Genomic DNA, 14,575 nt, shown 5'->3' with positions numbered 1-14,575 from the left:
ACTTTTTAGTACAAAGGGGAGAAGGGCTTTCTACAGCAGACAATACTGGAGCCGAAGTTCAAGGATAAGAAAGGATAAGTAAGATTTTGCCAAGTGAATGACTGAGAAGGAGAACATTTTGGCAGAGTAACCACAGGGTCCAAGGCACAAAGTAAAGGCACAGAGGAAACTCAAAGCATTATATTTTGAGGCAGCAAAAGGAACCTATGAAACCCTAAAGAAAGTACTCAACAAACAAGTGTAAACTATTCAGAAAGCAATGGTCCTGACTAAACAGTCCAAGATTTGAGTTCTCAAACTGCCTGATGGATTTAGAAGAGGAAGGTGACAACAAGAGAAAACAACTTGAAACAATTGCTCTGTTAGAAGAGAAACTCCAACACAATAGGGATTCTTTCATTTTCTCACTTTAAAAAAGTTAATTGCGGGGCTGGGGATATAGCCTAGTGGCAAGAGTGCCTGCCTCGGATACACGAGGCCCTAGGTTCGATTCCCCAGCACCACATATACAGAAAACGGCCAGAAGCGGCGCTGTGGCTCAAGTGGCAGAGTGCTAGCCTTGAGCGGGAAAAAGCCAGGGACAGTGCTCAGGCCCTGAGTCCAAGGCCCACGACTGGCCAAAAAAAAAAAAAAAAAAAGTTAATTGCGAAAGTGAGAACTATATTAATGAATGGAAGTGAAAATATTAGCAGAAAAATCTGAAGCACAATGCTGTTTACAGTGATGCCATGTGCTGGAGATTTAGCTTTGTGCTTCAGCTTTTGAGCCATACACTTTGACAACACGGCTACGAGAAGTGACTTTTCTAATTTACTGTCTGTTCTGTTATTCTCTGGATATTTGGGTTGGTGGTTCTCTTCTAGAGTCACTTTTTTTCTGTCCTACACCTGTCTGCATAGAACTGTTAGCTCCTTGATTATGGCATTGAAAGTCACCCCTCCATTCCTCTTGCAGGAATATGAACAGGATTTTTCCTGGTTAAGGAAACATTGTCAGGTGGTCCTTCTGTTAACATTGTTAAGGATTTAATACTGAGCAACTTTATATCTCCTATTAGGGATGCTAGCTTTTTAAATGTATTTACTTATATATTTATACTTGTTATTATTACTATTATTTTTGTTGTTATTTACTACTACTACTACTACTGGTATTGGGGCTTGAATTCAGGGATTGGGCAATATCCCTTAGCTCTTTTTTTGCTCAAAGCTAGCATTCCACTACTTGAGCCACAGCTTCACTTCTAGCTGTTTGGTGTTTGCTTGGAGATCAGATTCTCATGACTGTCTTGCTTGAGCTGGCTTTGAACCTTAATCTTCAGACCCAAGTCTCCCGAGTAGCTAGGATTATAAGCATGAGACACCTTTACCAAGTACGTACTTGTTAATATTATCCTAACAAATCTTAAATCAAGAGCTTTGGAAAATCTGCCAGCTAGGAACTATTCTAACATTGTTAGGTTGTTGCCCAAGTCTTACTTAACTTGGCAAGAAGTCAAAGAAATGAAGCAAATTTCCAGTCTCATGGTGACTTCTTCTCATTGGGACTGGTTGTTACTTACATGAAGATTTCCCTTCCATCAAAACACGTTTTCATCTAGTCTAATTCAGCAGAGCACTGCTTTGCTTTCTTTCCATGTAACAGCTTACAAAGAAATGATGCTGTCTGTGTGCCCTACCGGGGTTTATGGGCAAGGCCTCTTGCAGCTTCGAGGATCTACATTGGGCTTCTGGCTGAGCCAGTCTCCATTGAAGAAAACTGAGGGAGAAGTTAGTTACTGGCAACTGCAACCAATTTGCAGCCCAGCAGCCCCCGTGGGAAACTCTACAGTAATCTTCCCCACCCCCACCCCACTCCCCCAGTACTGGGGTTTGAACTTAGGGCCTGGCTGGGTGCTGTCTCTTAGCTTTCTCACTCAAGGTGCTCTCCCATGTTTAGCCTTTTGATGGTTAATTGGAGATAAGAGTCTCACAGACCTTTTCTGCCTATTCTGGCTTTGAATGGAGATTCTTAGATCTCAGCCTGCTGAATAGCTAGGATTACAGGCCTGAGCCAGCAGCACCTGGGCATAATAGAGACTCTTTAGCTCCTCTAAATTTCAGAGTTAACTAGATCAATGTTTAAAAAAAATTTTTTTTATATGGTTATACACTGCCTGCCTGAGGATATCACATAAATTGCATATTCTGATCCAGGAAGTGTGAGGATCTCCATTTCTAACAAACTCCTGGGTGATGGATGCTAGGGGTGGTTCGTGGACAATTCTTTGTGTAATAAGGAAATAGATGATCCACTAATACACTGTACTCAGCAAACCGATAAAGAATCTAAGTCATGGAAAATGTCCTTGCTTTTAAAAACAGTTAATGGAAATACTAGAAAACAGCATGTTTTAAATAATAGGTCAAGTTTAACATTCTTTTCTTGATGATGCTAAGGTTTGAACTCAGGGTCTTACACTTGCCGGCTAGCACTCTATACTACTTGTTCCATGCCCCCAGCCTATGTTGCTTTACTCATTTGATGATAGGGCCTTCAGTGTTTAGCCCAGGCTGGCCTCAGACCCTACTCTTTCTATTTATGCTTCTCAAGTAGATGCTTCTCATTAGAGATGTGACTCACCTTACTGACTTATTTCTTGGAATAACATCTTACTAGCATTCATTTAATTTTTTTTTTCTGGACTGGTCTCAAATCACGAGCCTTGTATGTCTACCTCCCAAGTAGCTTGACATATTTCTACAATGCACTGAGTCTGGCAGCAAAGTCTAGTGTATTTGTTTCACTAAGCCTGTCTTTGTTCAACTTATATAGCCAATGTGTTAGACATTCAAAATGTTGCTTTTGATAAATGATCGTAACTGACAGTTGTTCTCACAAGGAACATGTGAGAATGTGCTACTAAATTTGATTTTCCTATAATCAAGGAGAGACTTATGAAAGGAAGGTCATAACTGATTACTAAGAACTACTTGTGTGCTAGATTAACATACTTAAAAGAATAATCAGGTTAAAAGTTATTATGTTCTGCACTCCTTGATGTAGAGAGCTCGTGCTATTAAAATAATCACTTGACCTTAAACAAAATATCTATTTCTCTTGAAGTTGTGACTAGAAACTTCTTTGTTCTAAAAAAACGTGTTATTATTTATCCCCAACTGCTGGCCAATGTAGACTGAGAGGCTACAGCTGAAATGTTCCATTTACAAATGGAAACAAACTGAAAAAGCCCTTTGAGATAAGACTGAAAGTGGAATCATTTCTTTGGAAGAGGATGTAAATTTCCAAGTTTGAAAACATTTTGAAAATAGAAATAAAAATTTCCCCTTTTGGGGGCTGGGAATATGGCCTGGTGGTAAAGTGCTCACCTTGTATACATGAAACCCTGGGTTTGATTCCTCAGCACCACATATATAGAAAAAGCCAGAAGGGGTGCTTTGGCTCAAGAGGTAGAGTGCTAGCCTTAAGCAAAAAGAAGCCAGGGACAGTGCTCAGGCCCTGAGCCCAAACCCCAGGACTGGCAAAAAAAAAAAAAAAAAGAAGGAAAAAAAATTTCCCCTTTTATATTACTTAGTTTTTGAGGAAGAGAAAAACTATCAGTATGCTATGAGATATAAAGTTAAATAGGCTTTGGTTTAAATTCAAATTATGGACATTTTAGACATGTTGTACACATATAAAATATTAAACTTTATTCTTAAATCTTTTTTTTGAGAAGTTTGGCAAACACTGGATAGTTTGGTCTCCTCATCCTTATAATATGAGCATCTGCTGAATACAGACTGAATATTGAGTGAATTTGACATTATTTCAAAATCTGATACTTTTTTTTCCCTTTTTTTTGGCATGATTGGGTTATGAATCAGGGCCTCAGTTTGCTAGAGAGGCTAACAATTGAGTAATGCACAGGTTCATTGTTTTATTTTATTATTTATAAGAGAGATCTTTCATTTTTTTCTTAGAGTTAGCCCTGGAATATGAAACTTTCACTTATACCTCCATTGAATCTTGGAATACAAACATACACCATCACATATAGCTTATTTGTTGGGATGAAGTCTTAGTAACTTTTTGCCCAGGCTTACCTTCAGCTGTAATCCTCCTGATCTCTTCCTCCAGAATTACTGGAACTACAGGGGTGACTCATAACTCTTTCTAAAGTAATATAAACAAAATTGTTTTGTTTACTAAATAAAAACATCTCTGACAGATAGTATAAGTTTGAAAAGCTGGAAATGAAAATATATAACATTTATAATCAGTAAAAGAAATGGAATATGTAGAAAGATGAATGATTCTAGACTGCTAAAGTATTAGTAGGCACTAGAATGAAATAAATTACGTTAACTGTAGAATTTTATTACGAGATTATTGCAGCCTCCTTTCTAAGCAGAGCAAGCTTGAGTGAGTGGGGACTTCCCAGGTGAGGCAAATGGTTAATCAACTTCACATTAAACCCTTCTTTGAAGATCACATAGAGAAATTATGGAACAAAATGCTCTAAGGATGAATAGTTTTATAGCTAGTAACTTGCAATTCTTGGTCCTACATTAGGAAACAAGGACAATCAGTCATGCTTCAGAGTATTATTGATTCCTCTCTTGGGGTGTGATCATAAATCATCTTTTTGGTTATCTTACTATAATTTTGCACAATTGGCACAAAAAAGCAAAAGTCTTCATTTGAAGAATTGTTTAGATTTCTACCGTTACTAGGTGACAGACAAAGCCTGGGGAACTAGTATTTGTGTGAAGAATATATACATTATACATGGTTATAACATCTAATTTGATAATGAGTTTGGGGTTATAAAAGCAATAATAATATTTCAGAAACTACTATTTCTCCTACAGTGATTACAGCCCAGGAAATTTCATCCAAGTGGGAGCTTGATCGTGGAAAATACTTCTGACAGCCTGGGCTCAATAAGGACAAGAAAGCAGAGTGAGCTGCTTCAGGTAGACAGTGACAGGCACTTTGCTTATGCAATCCCAGTAGAAATGATGGTAAGATGGCTTTCTAACCAAAGTCTCTAAAAGTAGCCGTTTTACTGATGCTCCTGCAGAGCTTTGAGAATATTCCTTATTAGATAGCACACATAATTGAAATAAGTATAAGGAATAACACTATGAATAAGGTTGAGAATTTTCAGCCCTTAATATTTCTCCATCAGCATTTCCTGTCCATTTGAGTATACCTTAGCATTTCTGGATGGCAAAATTGCTCAGATGTCTCCACCATGCTGAAAGTGACGCTATCTTCACTGTTTATTAGGATTAATTATGTTCAGTATTCTTATTAGCTATTCATTTCCTACTGGTCTTTCTGCTTATAGGGGGAAAAAAAACCTTCTGTACCCCAGTCACTTTCTCCTCACATGTATCATATTCAAAACACATTAGTAAAAAAAACAATAGAAAATTCCCCTGGAGGCTGGCTGCTGGCGCCTCATGCATATAATCCTGGCGACTTAGGAGGCTGACGTCTGATGCCATGGCTCAAAGTCAGCCTGTGAAAGGAAAGGTCACAAGAAACTTATGTTAGGGCTGACCTGAAAACTGGAGTAACTAAATATAAGTTTTAGTGTTAAAATTATAACAGCTTCTAAACTCTGGTGATGACTCCATGATAGAGGGCTGCACCCCCACCCGTGAGACTAGTTTCTTTTTTTTTTTTTTTTTTTTTTTTGGCCAGTCCTGGGCCTTGGACTCAGGGCCTGAGCACTGTCCCTGGCTTCTTCCCGCTCAAGGCTAGCACTCTGCCACTTGAGCCACAGCGCCGCTTCTGGCCGTTTTCTGTATATATGTTGCTGGGGAATCGAACCTAGGGCCTCGTGTATCCGAGGCAGGCACTCTTGCCACTAGGCTATATCCCCAGCCCCAGACTAGTTTCTTATAGTTTGGCATTTAAAAATGTAGGGAGCACTTGTTCACCTCTATACCTGGGTAACAACCATGGTAACAGACAGTAAAAAATGATCATAGTCATAGACTATAGAAATAACCATAATAGTAGTAGAAATGCCATGGTAACTGTCAGGTTGGTTTACTTATGATTGAGTACTGGATTGTTTTAGCCTGCTCAAGCTTGCTTAGTGGTAATGGGGAAACATGGTCGCAATTGTTAAAGTTGGTACTAGGTCAGCCTGACCACAATAATCTGCTTCTGTAAATGGCTTGCTTAACCCATTTGTGACTTGCTCTACCCCTGCACTAACCCCCTGCATCAGTGCTACGTGACCACCTGTTGTCAATTCCTGATATCGAGGCCAGTTCCCGGTATCAAAGCCAAAATAGCTAACTGAAAGGGTAGATAGCCAATAGAAATAGGACAAGACTTGCTTGCTAAATGCCATCCAATCAAGTATCTGCCAAGTTGGAAATACCCTGCCCCTGTTGTAATCACAATAAAAACCCTGCCTATCTGAGGGTCGGGGCTCTCAATCCAGATCCGCTGTTTCGGTGACGGTTGGGAGTCCAGGCTCCAGCTTGCAATAAAGACTCTCATGCATTTGCATCGGTATCGGCTCCTTGGTGGTCTTTGGGGACCGGAAATCTGGCATAACACTTACATCCAATTAACCACTAAAGAAGCCAAAAGTGGAGCTGAGAGTCAAATATTAGAGCACCAGCCTCAAGTGAAGAGCCTAAGGGCAGCACTCAGGCCCTGAATTCAAGCCCCAGTATTCTCTCTCTCTCTCTCTGTCTCTCTCTCTCTCTCTCTCTCTCTCACACACACACACACACACAATTACATTGACTCCACAAGACTAATTTACATAGTCCCTTCTCCCCACCTAACCACCTACACGCTGGCCCTTGGTCCTTGGCATGGCAAGATGCACCAGGTAGGTGGGTGTGTGGGATTTGCACTGCAAGCAATGCTGTAGGCATTCTCAGCTCCAGGGTCAGCAGTTCTAGCACCAAAGAATGCTGCAGTCAAATGAAGTCAGTTTTGCCTTTTATAGCAAACAGCCACTGTGTAAACCTTTCCAGCTGATGGGAGAATGAAGGAGAGATGCCATTTTCTCAAAACCAAACCCGATTGCTTAAAGCACCAGGGCAATTACAGACACAAGACTCTGTGTTCCATGAGCTCTGAGAAGTGTGATGTCAGACAAAGAACATAGGTTTTAAACTAGAATAAATCCAGGTTTGAAGGCAGTTTTCTTAGTTTGGTGATCTCAAGTGTGTTATTTAATTTTCTTCTACTCTCTCACCTACCTGTAATACAGATATTATAATACTTCGTGGGGTTTATTTGAGCTTTACCTAGGATAACACGGGGCGGGGGGAGCTTAGCAGAGAGCTTGATAATGAGTGATAAACAGCAGCTGCGTCTTTGGTAAACTCAGGGTCCGTATGTGATGCATGTTGGGGATATCGAGGTATTCAGTGTTTGTTACGTCTTGCTTATCTGATGATCGGTCTTCCTCATGGCACGTGGTTGCAGGGAAACATTGGTGATGACTGTGCTGAGCAGGACTCTCCCGATAGGAGATGCGGCTTCTTTTCTGCTTGGAGGTATGTCACTTCTCCAATCAAAGCACATAGATGTTTATTCATAGGACAGTATTTCTTACCAAGTACTACATTTAAAACTCCCCTGCAACTGTTCTATTATGGGCTATAAAACTCATTCAAAAGATTCTTTCTCTAGGCCTTTAAAATACATTCAAACACAAAGAAAACTTTGTTTAAAACCTAGCACTAACTTTTCTTGTCTCAGAGGAAGTAAAAAAGTCAGTAAAAATATGAATATAGGAAGAACATTGATATATTCGAATCTGACAAAAGCTGAAGAAGCTGTAAAGTGGAATAAAGAACCTTAAGGAGGGTGTTCTGAAGGACGTGAGAACCATTGGAGCGTTGGGAAACTTGTTACCATACTATTCTAATATCACACTCTGCTCATTTATCCTTATTCTGTTGTTCTTCCCTAATTTGCGATTTGGGGACAGCAACTACCAAATATTCTAGCATAGCTTCTGTTTTCCAAATGAAATGACGAACAACTCAGTCCTGAACTAAACAGGTAAAACAGTGTTTTCCTTCATAAGCTTATTTTATGCATTGACCTCCACAATATTCACTGAACAATCCATGTATGTATGTAATGTATGTATGTATGTAAAAAAATGTATGCAATGTTCTGTTGGTTTCTACTATATTAAATTTGGCATGCATTGCATTTGAAATGCTTTTCTGGCATATTTATAATGAGTTGTAAAAATAGTTTTTAACTATATTTTACCTACTTGCTTCAAATGCTTGCTAAGCCCCAGATGTACCTCAGAGAAGTGTCACAATTTGCAAACCACTAATGGAGGGAAACGCAGGCCTCCAGCGGCCGCTCCTCCCAGTGCATAATGAAACACCATTCTTCCTTTCCTGAGTACATTTATGCTGGCCCACGCTCCTGGCAAAGGAGCAGGCGTCAGGCTCCATCGATCTCAGACACACAGAGAGTCACTTAACCATATGCTCAGAGTGTTGGACGCTAGATCTCTGCCCAGTCACAAATTAGTCACTTTCCGCTAGTGACTATGAATATAAAGGAGGCATTTTCTGAAATACGAATCTTGCTTCAACAATTAGGGATAGAGAAACCAATAACCATTTTCCCTCATTTATTATGTATCTGAATGAAATAGCTTCAGTCTGTGGCCTCTCTACATGCTAATAAATATATTCCACCCTTCCAGCATACTCCAAAAGATGTATTCTAAAATGAGAGGGAGGATTAAGAATAGTGGAAAGTTTGTCTCCTTCCCTCTTCTTTTCCTTTATGAATGAGGATCACTGTGCCTAATTTATACACTTCATGTGACTGGAGAGTCAGAAACTGTCTTGCCTCTACAAGAATTCCAAAAATAGCATTTCTTAAGGCCTCTGAATATTTTAGAGCAAGGAGCTCACTACATGATTCCACACTGAAAACACAGGAATTTATAGATATTTCTACTTAATGCCTCATGCCCATAACTTAGTTTATAGTTGCTGGGCATTCAGATTGTTTTCAAGTTTTTGCCTAGCAGTAAACATCTCTGTAAGTATATCCATAATTCTGGGATTGTTTCTGTTAGGGAAGATTTGTGTGATCAAGACCAATGAGTTAAAGTATATGAGTAATTTTTACAAATATATTCAATCAAATCTATGGATTAAGCTTTTGAAAAGGCTCAAATCATCCATATACCACCCCAAACAATTGACAGCACCTATTTTCTCATTTCATTCCATGAGACAGTTTCAGCTTTGACAATCCATTGGCTCAAAAACACCTCATTGTACTAAATGAAGTGAGCCAGATACAAAGAAACATAGACTGTATGGTTTCCCTCCCTAGGAATAATTAGTACATGTCTAGGATAGTCCTAGTGGATGATCACAATAGCTCAATAGCTATGTACATATGAACACATAAGATGATGCTAAGTGAAATGAACTCCAAGTTATGAAAATAGGTGGTTTATCATTGTTGTTATTTTCAATGTACTATGTGAAATTATACCATTTTCTTTTGTCTTTCTTCCCCAGGGTTTTACCCCTGATGTCACTGTTACTGATCTTCATACTCTGAGTATTGTTTATGCATTTGTTAGAACTAGAGAAAGGAAGGGGAACATCAAAATGGAGAGAGAAGGGATAAAAGACAAACCAATGCAACAGCAATACTTACAAAAGTAAATACTGTAAACCAACTGTGTAACTCATGGGGGGAAAGGAAGTGGGGAGGGAAGAAGGTGGGAGAAAAATGAAGAAGGAGGTAACAAGTTGGATAAGAAATATACTTACGGCCTTACGTATGAAACTGTAACCCCTCTGTACATCACTTTGACAATAAATACATTTTAAAAAACACCTCACTGAATGCAGGTATGATTGCTGCTGAGCTTGAGCAGGCTTTCCTATGTTCACTTGCAATCTGGCCTTCCCCAATTTTATTGTTGTCATAAAATTATTTTCTCACCTGTCCTCTAAGAGCTTATATTACCAATTTGAAAGATAGCTTGGTTGACTCTGGGTTGACTTTTCTATTGTTATTCATTGAACTCAAGTGTTTGTCTTAGTCCATTTTTGGCTGCTGTAACAAAACACCATAAACGGTGTGGCTTTTTACAAAATCAGCATACATTTATTTCTCACAATTCTAGAATTTAGGACATCCAAGATCAAGTGCCATCCATGTGTAGAGAAATGATACAGCTCGGCTGGTTTGCTATAATAAGAGCAATAATCTCACCCTAATGGGCACCACCATCATGCTCTAAGGACCTTTCTAAAAAGGGACACCTCCCAATACCATCACCCTGAGAGTTTGGAGTAGAAAATTAATTCACCTTGATAAATATCAACTAAAAAAAACCTTATAGATTACATTATACTCAATGGAGAAGTCTGATTTTTTTCCCCCTCAGTGCAGGAAAAGGGCAAGGATTCCATTGTCATTAGTCTGATTAAATACATTATCACATAACCCCAAGTGATTGCAAGAAGTCCATTGAAGGAAATGAAAACCTACTGATTGGAAAGGAATAGGTGAAACTCTTTACAGTTTATAGAGGAAATAACTGTTTATGAAGAAAATCCTAAGAAATGTGTACCAACAAAACCCCTTTCTAATGAACTAAATGAATGAGTTTGGTAAAATCATACAAGATCAATATGAAAAATTATCTAATTTTCATATATTAACAATACATGAAATTGAAACTAACATGCATCATAGCAATTCCTCAAAATATAAATATTTCACTACTGACTTACTACTATTTGCATAGAATTTGAAAATGAAATAAAAATCACACATGCTGGTAAAATGGATTTAATGAAAGTCTGAATAAATGGAGAGGCACAGCATATTCCTAGATCAGGTGGCTCATTGATGTAATGTTCCAGGTCTTTTCAAATTGATCAATAGATTTAACACAGCATCTACCAAATTCTCAAGTTATTAGTTATTTACTTAGTTTATTAGTTATCTACTTATATCATGAGCAAGCCTATTTTGTGGTTTATTTGAAAAGATGTGGACAGAGGACCAGGAATGTAATAAAGAGCTCAGAAATAGACCTATGCAAATATACTGACCCAGCTTTTCCAAAACAGTTCAAGGACAGGACAATATTTTCCACAAATTACATTGGAAACAATGGGATGTCTACAGACATAAAAATGAATTTTGACATAACTTTACATTTCAGACAAAAATGAAAAAAACAGAATGATTCAAGGACATAAATATTAACTTTAGAGTTATAAAACTTTTAGAAAAAAGCAAAAATAAGGGAGTGTGTGATCATGAAAAAAGTTCTTAAACTTGACACAAGAATTATGATCTATAAAAAGATACACTAGACCTCATCAAAATGGACATTACAGGGCTGGGGATTTGGCCTAGTGGCAAGAGTGCTTGCCTCGTATACATGAGGCCCTAGGTTCGATTCCCCAGCACCACATATACAGAAAACGGCCAGAAGTGGCGCTGTGGCTCAAGTGGCAGAGTGCTAGCCTTGAGCAAGAAGAAGCCAGGGACAGTGCTCAGGCCCTGAGTCCAAGGCCCAGGACTGGCCAAAAAAAACAAAACAAAAAACAAAAAAAAACAGAAATGGACATTACTGCTACTTAAAAGATATAATGAAAAGACAAAATGAAAAGCTCTTAAAGGGATAAAATATTAACAAATCACTTGTTCCATACATAACTAGCACCTAGAAAAGCAGAACTTCCAAACTTAGCAGAACAGAACCAATCTGTTTAATGATAAGATGGGCAAACTTGAAGGTCTGAACAATGGAATACAACTCAGCAATGAAAAGGAATGAAACCTAATAGCATGGTTATGGAATATCTCACAAACAAGATGATTGAAAAAAACCCAGGTACTGGTGGCTCAAGCCTGTAATCCTAATTGCTCAGGAGGCTGAGATCTGTGGGTTACAGTTGGAAGCCAGCCCAGGCAGGAAAGTTCATAAGACTCAACTCTAATTAATCACACACACACACTCACACACACACACACACACACACACACACACACACACCACAAACCTAAAATGTATAAATAAATAAATAATGAGCCAAGGAACCTAGAAACATAGAAAGGGTACAGGTTACACGATTCCATTTTTATGATGTTCTAGAACAGGTGAAAACATATTCTCAGAAGAGTGATTGCATGAGGAAACTGTGGGTGTGGTTGTCTGAGTAGCTTTTAGGAAACTTCCTAAGTTCCTGTAAGTATTTTCTATCTTGTTTGCAATGTGGGTTATATGGATATGTCTATGATCTGTGTATGACATTTTGAATAAATCGTACTTCAAATTAAAAAAGCAAACAATAAGACATGCGTATGTGAGAAGAAAATAACTGTTTCAAGCAAACAAAGATGGCTTAAAATACAAATTTTTATCCTGGAGAGGAACAAAAAAAAAAAGAAGAGCCATCTGGCTCTTACCTGCTTGAGTCATTCCACACAGTACAAAATCCAAGGGCACAAACTGTAAAAATTAAAAAAAAAGTCCTTGTTATGGGTACAACCACTACCTCAGTTCTGATATGAGTTTTTGTTGTTTTTTGTCCTTCAGTTACGCAACTTCTGTTCTTTTCTACAGTTAGTCATCTCCACACTCAGCTTGCTGCCTGGCACATTCCTATTTTGTCCTGGGTACATCCGTTCTTCATTTACTTTTCCTCCCCTTTTGTCTTACCAAATGCCACCAGGCTGTGCCCAATGTGAGGAGCTGCAGGTTCACGCTGCTCTTCTTTCCTTTCATGCCTCGGCAAAGAGAAAGCCTTCCCGAGGTCCCGAGGCCAGCAGCAAACAAGTCTTACTTTTAGCTGGGACTTGTGCAAGCTTTATTAGAATGCTGAAATCAGATGTCATTGGAGGAAAGAAGAGAAGAGAAGGAAACCCAGGAGGTCTCAAACCCGACATGATGGTCTTGTGGAGTTTTTTCTATTGGAAACTCTTAGAAAAGCTTGACTCACAGCTTTTGCACAGAGAAATGGGTGCAAAAACTAGTACAAGCTGTGCCATCAGACATAACCAGGTTCAATTTCCAGATCGACAACTTGTTAATGTGCATGTTTTGAATGAAGTCATGTATAGCTCTAGAGGTCTTGTGAGCTTCAATGTTTAAATCTATCAGTATAACGGTTGTGTTCTATGTCAAACATAAAAGTCCAGTCCTGAGAAAATAGAGAAGCCTCGTTTTGAGAGGTCAAATTTTGGAGTCTTTATTGGAGTGCTAGTGGTCTGCAGGTGGCCAGTTTCAAAGACTTGCAGCCAGCAAATACACTCAACACAATTAGGAAATAGGACCATGAAGGCCAAAGAGGAAAGAAAGAACAAAAGCAATACCAACAAACCAACAGCTGCAATGGAGAGCTGAATTGAGATGCCATGATGATGAGAGAGCAACCAGGAGACAGGACATGAACACAGAGACATGTGGCCTAGCAAAATGGTGCCTGAACTCATCCAGGCTTAAGTAGCCTCAGGTCAGGGGGAGGGTCCAGGCAGATCCCAGCCCCAGGCACTGGACTGACAGGTTTGGTAACCTATAGGCCAAGTGCCCACCTCTGTCTCCAGGGATTCAGGCACTCTCATCCTCTCTAACAATTCAGGCACACCTCACACTTGGGGGTGGGACTTCTCTTCCTCTAGGAATCCAGTCACACCCATCACTTGGAAGGTAGTGACTTCACTTCCTCCACCATGAAGACAAGATGGCAGACCCTACCATTCACCATGTGGTCAAGATGGCACCAGCCAAACCTGGTCTCCCTACTTATGTAGCAGTATACGAAGTAGCACAAGGTGCTGGTTTAGATCAGAATTCCTGTCGGAAGTCATAATGGAATAGAAATCTGACTGATGCAAGCAAATAATCTCCAGGAAACCTGTGACTCTTTTCCTTCTTTCTCCCTATATAGATTACTGAAACAAAACTTATCAAATATATTGGCCCTGTTCATTTGCTTCTGAGAGAACTGTGACCAGGCTTAAATGAAAGGATTTAGATCACATCTGTTTCTTTACCATCTATTTTTCCCATAAGCTCTATTAAAATGTGTATGAGATGTTTAAAAATGAATAGTATTAATATTTTTAACCTTTTAAAAAAGGTTTAACTGAGTGTTCATGGTTTGTACCTGCAATTCTAGCTACTGAATCTGAGGATTGTAGTTTAAAGCCAGCCAGAAGCAGGAAAATCCATAGGACTCTTATCCCCAATTAAGCACCAAAAAGCCAGAACTGGAACTGTGGCTCCAGTGGTAAAGTGCTAGCCTACACCAAATACGTTCAGGTACTCTGCCCAGGCCCCGAGTTCACAGCCCATGGAACAATCCACACACACAAAATTGATGCTTAGTGAATACCTATATGAAGAAGTGAAGAGCAGTTTCTACCCTCTTTTTAGTTAAAAAAAAGTGTTAGTAGGAGAGCTAGGACTCCTGCAGTATTTTTTGGAAAAAAATATTTTTAGCTAATAAATACAAAACTTAAAGTTGTGATATTAATGGGCTATTATTTAATATTTTAGTGCATATATTATACATATGTTATG

Source organism: Perognathus longimembris, chromosome 22 (assembly GCF_023159225.1).
Source record: "Perognathus longimembris pacificus isolate PPM17 chromosome 22, ASM2315922v1, whole genome shotgun sequence".
NCBI lineage: Eukaryota > Metazoa > Chordata > Mammalia > Rodentia > Heteromyidae > Perognathus > Perognathus longimembris.
This window is presented reverse-complemented; position numbering follows the sequence as displayed.